The sequence below is a fragment of the Neophocaena asiaeorientalis genome, unplaced genomic scaffold, assembly GCF_003031525.2.
Source record: "Neophocaena asiaeorientalis asiaeorientalis breed wild unplaced genomic scaffold, Neophocaena_asiaeorientalis_V1.1 scaffold165, whole genome shotgun sequence".
Taxonomy (NCBI): domain Eukaryota; kingdom Metazoa; phylum Chordata; class Mammalia; order Artiodactyla; family Phocoenidae; genus Neophocaena; species Neophocaena asiaeorientalis.
The window spans coordinates 2,513,326-2,521,570 of record NW_020173918.1 but is presented as its reverse complement, the minus strand read 5'-3'; the positions used below and the strand labels follow the sequence as shown (position 1 = coordinate 2,521,570).

Genomic DNA, 8,245 nt, shown 5'->3' with positions numbered 1-8,245 from the left:
TTTTTTTTTTTTTTTTTTTTTTTTTTACTGTGATCCACAGTAAGAAATACATTTTATATTGTAACTCAAGACAGCATCCATATTTATATAGATACCATTTGCTCTTATACCTTTTTGTTCTATTTGATATTTTTAAAATGTTGGTCGCTACTCAATGTATTGATTTTACAATCCATTAATGAACCAGGACCTGCAGGTTGAAAAGAGGTTGAAAAGCACTGTCCTATGATTATTGTCTGTGGCATAAACGTTATGCCTCAAGTCCTGCAGGGCTCTGCTTTGTTACCCAAAAGACAGGATTTTGAGGCTCGAAAGTTTACTTTCAAATTACAGTTTTTGGCATGGATATTTTAAAATGATTTTGAAAGTCAAGATGCACTTATGTCTCATCATATTAATGCTGTAAGAACACTTTTATTCTGGCATGAGGCCGAGCAGAGAGTTTTCTGATGCAAAAGGATAAATACATGAGTTAACATTTCTTAATATTTTCTTGCCTACACTTTCTCCCAAATATGCCAAGGTGGCATATTGATTATTTTGCATTAAAGTTACTTGAGAAACGTTCAGTACAAGAAGAATTCTCTGACTTTCCTTTTTCTCACTGAGAAAGTTTCCATGGAAAGGTATCCTCCCTATGCCGAGAGGATGGAGGACATCCTTATCTGGGGAGACAGGGAATTGGAGGCTGAGAAAGCTGTATACACAAACTTTGTTACGTCTTCATTAATTTGCTACCCCAAGCAAAAAACCCTTTGTTTTGTCAAATCTTCACAAATAATTGATTATTTTTGTCTAAAAAGGAGCATAAACAGCCTGCTTTGGTCACTTCCTAGGTCCTATGCCTAAGGGGCTTCCATATACACCAAATTAAATTTCTTTTTCTCCTGTTAATCTGTCTTATAACAATTTGATTGTTAGACCAGCCAAAATAAACTAGAAGGGTAAAGGAAAATTGTTCCACGCCTACACGAGGGATCTGGAATTTTTTCTGTAAAAGGCTGAATATTATATATTTTTGGCTTTTCTGGGCATGTGGTCTCTGTCATAACTACACTTGTGTTGCAGCCATAGATGAATGGACATGGCCGTGTCCCAATGAAACCTTATTTATTTATGGGCGCTAAAATTTGAATATTATATAATTTCAATGTGTCACAGAATATTATTCTTCTTTCCATTTATATTCAACCATCTAAAAATGTAAAAACAGCTGTGAGTGATACAAAAACAGATGATGGGCTAGATTTGGCTCAAGGACTATGCTTGCCGACTCCTGCTTTAATCTAACGACTTGACAGTTGAGAACTTTCCCAAGGCCTGGTTTTAAAATTCTACAAAAAAATTGGGAAGTGATTTACTCAAATGAAGGAAATCTGGTGAAGGAACTGATCTTAAATCATAGCTTGACTCTTTGTTAAAGTGCTTTATATTTAATACAAATCAAAATGCATAAGTGAATTATTAGCATTTCTATACCTGCGATCTACTGTGTGTTTTATATACTGGATGCTTATATCTTAAAAAGGAAAACTTTCTATTTAGTGGAATATTTGTAATTTGCTGTTCTCTATGATGTTTATGCTATAAAACTTAGGCACTTCTATAAATACATATAAAATGTAAATGTGTGTAATACTAGAGTTCTTATAAGTGTTACTGCATACTAAAAGGAATTGATCCAAAGGACAAACTCTAACGATAAGATTCATTTATAGGTTTATTAAAAAAAATATTTTTTTTGTAGATTTCATACTTTGATCATAGCTGAGGGGGTGGCGGGGTGTGTGGATATTGTGTCAGTCAAGTTGCCTGTTGTCAGGTTCATCCCCTACCCTTCTCTTGCTCTGCTCTGTACCACAAAGAACTACATTTCCCAGCCTTCCTTCCCCTCTGGCTTCTGGGTAGGTGTAGCCAATGGGAGGACTGACAAAAGATTGGAATGTGGGAGGAAGGCAGAATCCAGGGCATTTCTCCATCTCTCTGCTTCCTATAGCATTTTCTGCTGCAGCTGCATCTGTTCTCGGACTAGAGCTCCTCTTTCTGGCATCCTAGTTCCTGCTACTCATCCCTGGGTCATCCTCTGTTCTAGCCCCCGCTCTGGGCTCTAACGCCACCTCTTCCCATTGTCCCTCCATCTTTAGGAGCATAACAGCTTCTTGCTGTTGATAATCTCTGCATTACCCTCCTGTGAGTCCCTATACTGACAGCCAGTCCATTTTGCTCTCTCTTACAATGTCTCTTAAATATGGCCCAGACCATCTGCTCCTTGAAGGCTGGGAAGGCAAACTCTGATATGAAATCATAACTCAAAAGACAGACTCCTAAGGACTCTTAAGTGTAAACTTTAATTTTCTCTCCTGAAAAGTCAGGTTACTGACACTGTTAAAGTCCGCTGACCAAAGACCTCCAGGAATACACTTGTAGTCAAAGTTAGGTTTGGGGAGAGAGCACACTGGAGGAATCTTGGGGCATCTAGCTAAAAGGGAGTTGGGAGAAGCTTATTATTCTGAGGAGGGTGTGAGGAAATCAGACATCAGTTATGGACTGGGTGTTGTCAGGAAGCAGGGCAATTCAGTGAGTAGGTATTTCAGTAATCTTTATGTAGGAGGAAGGAGGATTAAAGTGGGGCTGGAGCTGTTACTGGTCAGAAAGCACAGTCACTTAAGCTGGAAAGGGGGTTACTTATCTCTGTGATTGCAGAGTATCCTTATCTCTTTCCTGTTTCAGACATAGTTATGGAGGGACCTTGTCTCCACCTTGTTCTATCACAGGTAACAGAGTGGCCTTGTCTGATTATTGTTGATACTGTAAAACATTGTGTTCAAGTGTCCTGGTATTTAGCGTCCAGCTCCTGGATTTTTTAATTTATTTTTTTAATAGTTGTGACACCAACCTCACAGACATATTGAGAAGATTGAATATAATTATATAACACCATATGAAAATTCAGAGAAATGTTTTCGGGCACATAGTAAGTGCTTAAAATAAATATTAGCTTCTTCTTATTGTCGTTATTGCTAAGCAGTGATAGACTAGACCCTGGAGCCAGCTTGTACTGGTTTGCAGGAGCCAACTGTACACATCTCTACCTAGCTCAACGTTCAATGATTTCAGTGACTTCACAGCTGTAGCTTGAGTCAGCTATGGTAGGAGAATCTATACCAGAATAGTGTTCTTCCCTGGAGAGCTGGTTATTAAACATATCAACATACCACTGCCTGGGATGACCAGGAGCCTCAATAGCCCAGTGAGAAATGAATGCGGAAATGGAAGGGCACTTAAGAAAAGTATTTGTTTTGATTGGAGTCAGAAGAAATTGGAAAGTCAGTCTAAAGAAAAGTCATACCTAATACCACATTATTATGAGAATTTTAGGGTAGTATAACATTTGCAGAGCACCACTATCCATTTCTACATTTCTTTTTTTTAATGTGTACAAAGCTTTATTTTTCTTGATCAATATATTTTTATTGAAGTATAGTTGATTTACAATGTGTTAGTTTCTGCTGTATAGCAAAGTGATTCTTTTATACACACACACACACACATATATATATATATACACATTCTTTTTTAAAAATATTCTTTCCCATTATGGTTTATCATAGGCTATGGAATATAGTTCTCTGTGCTATACAGTAGGACCTTGTTGTTTATCCATTCTATATATAAAAGCTTACATCTGCTGACCTCAACCTCCCACTCCATCCCTCTCCCAACCCCCTCTCCCTTGGCAACCACCAGTCTGTTCTCTATGTCTGTGATTCTGTTTTTGTTTCATAGTTAGGTTCATTTGTGTCATATTTTAGATTCCACATATAAGTGATACCATACAGTATTTGTCTTTCTCTTTCTGACTTACTTCACTTAGTATGATAACCTCTAGTTGCACGTTCCTATATTTCTGCCCAGCTTGGATTTATAAGGTGAGGAAGTGAAGTGCAGGAAGAATCCTAAAATAGTTTACAAAATAATTTACATTATTAACGAGGTAATAATTTTTAGAATTTTGGAGAAATTTGTGTATTTTCTGCCATACGTGTAGCATGTGTGTGCTAATGAATCCCATTACTTTATCACTTGGTGTATTATGAGAAAGATGTAATTATGATGTTTAGAGTTAAGCACTAAAATGTGGGACATTAATAAGCAAGCAATAGTAAAACAGTATTGTATTAGTGATACCAGTTGCTTTATAGCACCCGTAAAAAACCCATAAACCCTGCCCCCCCCATAAATCTCAGTTTTTCACCTAAATAAATGTTTTTCTCTCAGGCAACATCTAGGGCAGATTGTCTGGTTGGTCTTCACATGGTCGCTGAGAGACTATCGTGTGACTTTGGAGTCTAGGACCATGGAGTCCTCTGTGTTTGACAGATAGAAAGGCAAAGGGACATAGAGAGGAACCCCCCAAACCAGGAGCGGCTTTCCTGGGTCAAGCTTCAAAGTTTCGAACTGACCGGTTACAATTCTTTCCATATTCCATTGTCCAGATCTCAGCCACATGGCCGAAACTAATTGCAAGGCAGGCTAGGAAATGGAGTTTAGACTGAATGTTTGTGTCCCCCCCCAAATTCATATGTTGGAACCTAATCCCCAGTGTGATGGTATTTGGAGGCGGGGCCTTCTGGAGGTGATTCAGTGGAGCCCTCATGAACGGGATTAGTGTCCTTATAAAAGAGACCACAGAGGACTCCCTGGCCCCTTCCACCGTGTGAGGACACAGCCATACTGAACTGCTGATGCCTTGATCTTGGACTTTCCAGCCTCCAGAACTATGAGAAATAACTGTTTTTTTTGTTTGTTTGTTTAAGCATCCAGAACTATGGAGAACTATGAGAAATAAATGTTTTTTTTTTTGTTTAAGCCACCTAGTCTATGATATTTTGTGATAGCACCCCAAACAGACCAAGACAATTGTATTTCCAAGAAGAAAAGGAAACAGACTTTGATAACTACTCTAGCAGCCTCTCCTGCAATAATTTACCAAGTGTTCTGTGTCACAGGGGATCCACAACCAAAATGAGGGACATATATCAAGTCTGAGAGTCTGATTTCTTAGAGAGGCCGCCATCCCTCTGGGTCAACTTCCTGGTGTTTGTTCTTAGCAGGGAGTGGTAGCCATGCTATGGTGAGGTGGGTGTGGTAGCCAAAGAGGATATGTTATGTGGAGGGCAAGCTGACCTCTCAGACGGGCCCCCAAAGAGGCTGTGCCTTAGCTTTTAGTTTAGTTATTTTCAATAGGTAATCAATAAATATATAAGTCAAATATATGGTATACTAGATGCTGATATATAGTATGCAGCATCTAGCCTAGGAAAAACAAGGAAAAGAGATAAGGAGAATCAGAGGTACACAATTTTGAGACTACTGGACAGGATATTCTGAAAAATGATCCACTACTGTAAAACAGACGCACCTCTCTCTGAAAATTAAAATTTCCAGTTCTTAATCTTGAAAAATGGGTTCAGAGCTCAGGATTCATTTTTCAGAATATCTTTTTCTAGGAGTTCAAAGCGACCTCTCCCTTATTTACATCTCGGGAAAAAATCTCATTGAGATTCGAAACCCGCCTGCAGTTTCCCAGACAGGTGCTTTAACCAGTCAAACCATGGTGACGGGATCACTTGCTTCCTCCGGCAAAAAAGATTTCCTGCTCTTCTTAGGGGCAGTTTCAGATCCAGCGAGCGGATTAGAAAGAACTCTCGCAGTATGAAATCGATCATTTCAACTAAGGACAAGAGCGGGTGTAAGGAGACGCCGCTGTCGCGCAGATGGGATGCGGCACAATTAAACTTCACTTACTTAGTACAGATGATTAATTTCATAGATCAGGTAGACAGGTAAAGGAGATGGGGGGCTCCCGCAGGACCTCGTGGCGCAACGGTAGCGCGTCTGACTCCAGATCAGAAGGTTGCGTGTTCAAATCACGTCGGGGTCAACTGTTTTAGTGTCTGTGGGGTGTACCGGTCTATGAAGTGAAACGTAGAGAACGACAAAAATTCCTTCCCTGCTTTCTCCAAAGTTGGATACCCTTAAGACACCTTTAGAAACTAAATAAATAGGTAGGTGTACACTACTGTTACGTGCTTTGGGGGTTTTTCTCTGGGCCCATAAAGACATTTTTATTCTTTTGTTGCAAAAGACATTTTTCTTTCATTGCAAACGTTCTGAATTTCACTCTTCACTAACTCCCAGCCTTCTCTCCACGCTCACTTCTGTGCTCCCCGACCCATCTCCCGACCCACGTCTCTCTCCAACCGTCAGAAGCTTAGCAGATCTTCTCAGACAACTAGTCAGATTCGAGGGGGTGACCTCAGCTCACCTGCTTCACACCTGGGTCAGCTTTTCCTTGCTAGAGAGCTTACATAGCAAGCAGATTCGTGGCTCTCTGCGATTCCCCTACTCCTGCAAACCATGGAAAGAGTCAGTTCATTTCCGGATGCAGAAAACCTGAACGTAGTTTTTTGTTTGGTTTGTTTTGTTTTGCCAAATTGAGACTAGAGGAAATGAACCATTACATCAGAGAAAGTTAATCCTCTGGGCTAGAAGTTCCCTGAACCCCCTAAAACTCTATGTTAAAAAAAATGTACAGGAATGTGCATTTTTTCTTACCTGGGACTCGAGAACTCTCCAACAGATTATGAACGGTCACATGACAGCATGGAAGAAAGGGAAAGCACAATTATTTCATCAGAGCCTATTATTTTGTATAACTTAGAATGACTTTAAAACATGACATATGGAATATCAGCAGATATTTTGTTATAGATATAATGTACACATTCACATAGCACCTAGTAACAGACATTGCATCTAAGCATGCCTTTGCGCATGGGGAAGAGTATCCAAAGTAATCTTTATCCATTTCTTATTAGCCCTATTCTTAGTAGTTAGTTCAGGGCCTTGGCCATCACATTACACAAGACAGATTCCTGGTATGGGGGAAGAGAAAGAGAGACAGAAACAGAGAGAGAGACAGAGCAAGAACACATTTAATTCTGCAGGCTGGGAAAAAAAAATTGTGTGTGTGTGTGTGTGTGTGTGTGTGTGTGTGTGTGTGTGTGCACGCGCGCGCTCGCATCTGTTCTCTCTTACTGCAGAGTGGCGCAGCGGGGGCGTGCTGGGCCCATAACACAGAGGTCGATGGATCGAAACCATCCTCTGCTAAAGGCGGTTACTTTTCCTCCTGAAGAGACCTTTGGGAGAAGAGAATTTATTAAGAAAATTTGCCTTCCGTATATCCTCTTTGGTGAGGTGTCTGTTGAGATCTTTGGCCCATCTTTTAAGCATATGAAAAGCATATATCTTGAGAAGAATGCAAATTAAAACGAGATACCACTACACATCTATCAGAAGAGCCAAAATCCAGGACACTGAACACCAAATGCTGGTGAGGAGGAGGAACAACAGGAACTCTCATTCTTTGCTGGTGGGAATGCAAAATGTTAGAGCCACTGTGGAAGATGGTTTGGCAGTTCATACCATCCAGCAATTGCCCTCCTTGTTAGATTGCCCAAAGGAGTTGAAACTTACGTCCACACAAAAACCTGCACACAGATGTTTATAACAGCTTTATTCATAATTGCAAAAACTTGGAAGCAACCAAGATGCCTTTCAGTAGGTGAATGGATAGATAAACTGTGGTACGTGCAGACAATGGAATATTATTCAGCATTAAAAAGAAATGAGCTACCAAGCCATAAGAAACATGGAGGAAACTTAAATGCATATTACTAAGTGAAACAAGCCTATCTGAAAGGCTACATACTGTACCATTCCAATATATGACATTCTGGAAAAGGCAAAACTACAGAAACAGTAAAATGATCATTGGTTGCTAGGGGTTGGTAAGGGGAAGAAGGATGAATAGGCAAAGCACAGAGGATTTTTCAGGCAGTGAAAATCCTCTGCGTGATACTGTAACGCTGGGTAGACGTCATTCTACATTTGTTCAGACCCATAGAATGTACAACATTGAGGGCAAACAATAATGAAAGCTGTGGACTTTGGTCCACAGTAGATTCATCGATTGTAGCAAATGTACCTGCTCTGTTGATAATGGGGGAGGATATGCATGTGTGAAGGTGTGTGTGCTTTCCTCTCAATTTTGCTGTGAACCAGTAACTGCTCTAAAAAACTAAATCTTAAAAAAAGAGAGAAGAAAAAATTGCTATCTAGAAATCTTCTCTTTGTGAGACTTCCAATCTTAACTCTCAAAAGAATGATGCATTTGAAAGGT

The 8,245-nt window shown here is 39.8% G+C and overlaps 1 long non-coding RNA gene and 1 other non-coding gene across 3 annotated transcripts in view; one reads left to right on the top strand and one right to left on the bottom strand.

The window, feature by feature from the left end:
• The window catches only part of LOC112404108 (uncharacterized), a 9,322-nt gene extending 2,388 nt beyond the window's left edge, over positions 1-6,934 (bottom strand). Inside the window, exons 1-3 of one of the 2 annotated variants that reach the window (XR_003004046.1) lie at positions 6,619-6,934; positions 6,329-6,411; positions 5,809-5,974 (exon numbers count right to left, since the gene is read on the bottom strand). This is a non-coding gene — a long non-coding RNA (uncharacterized LOC112404108). Of the gene's footprint in view, positions 1-4,812; positions 5,975-6,328; positions 6,412-6,618 lie in introns of those variants that run through there. The other variant, XR_003004045.1, reaches the window with a different exon arrangement.
• On the top strand, positions 5,873-5,944 carry TRNAW-CCA (transfer RNA tryptophan (anticodon CCA)). Its single transcript has one exon. It is a non-coding gene; the product is annotated as a tRNA-Trp (tRNA).
• Positions 6,935-8,245: the final 1,311 nt, after the last annotated feature.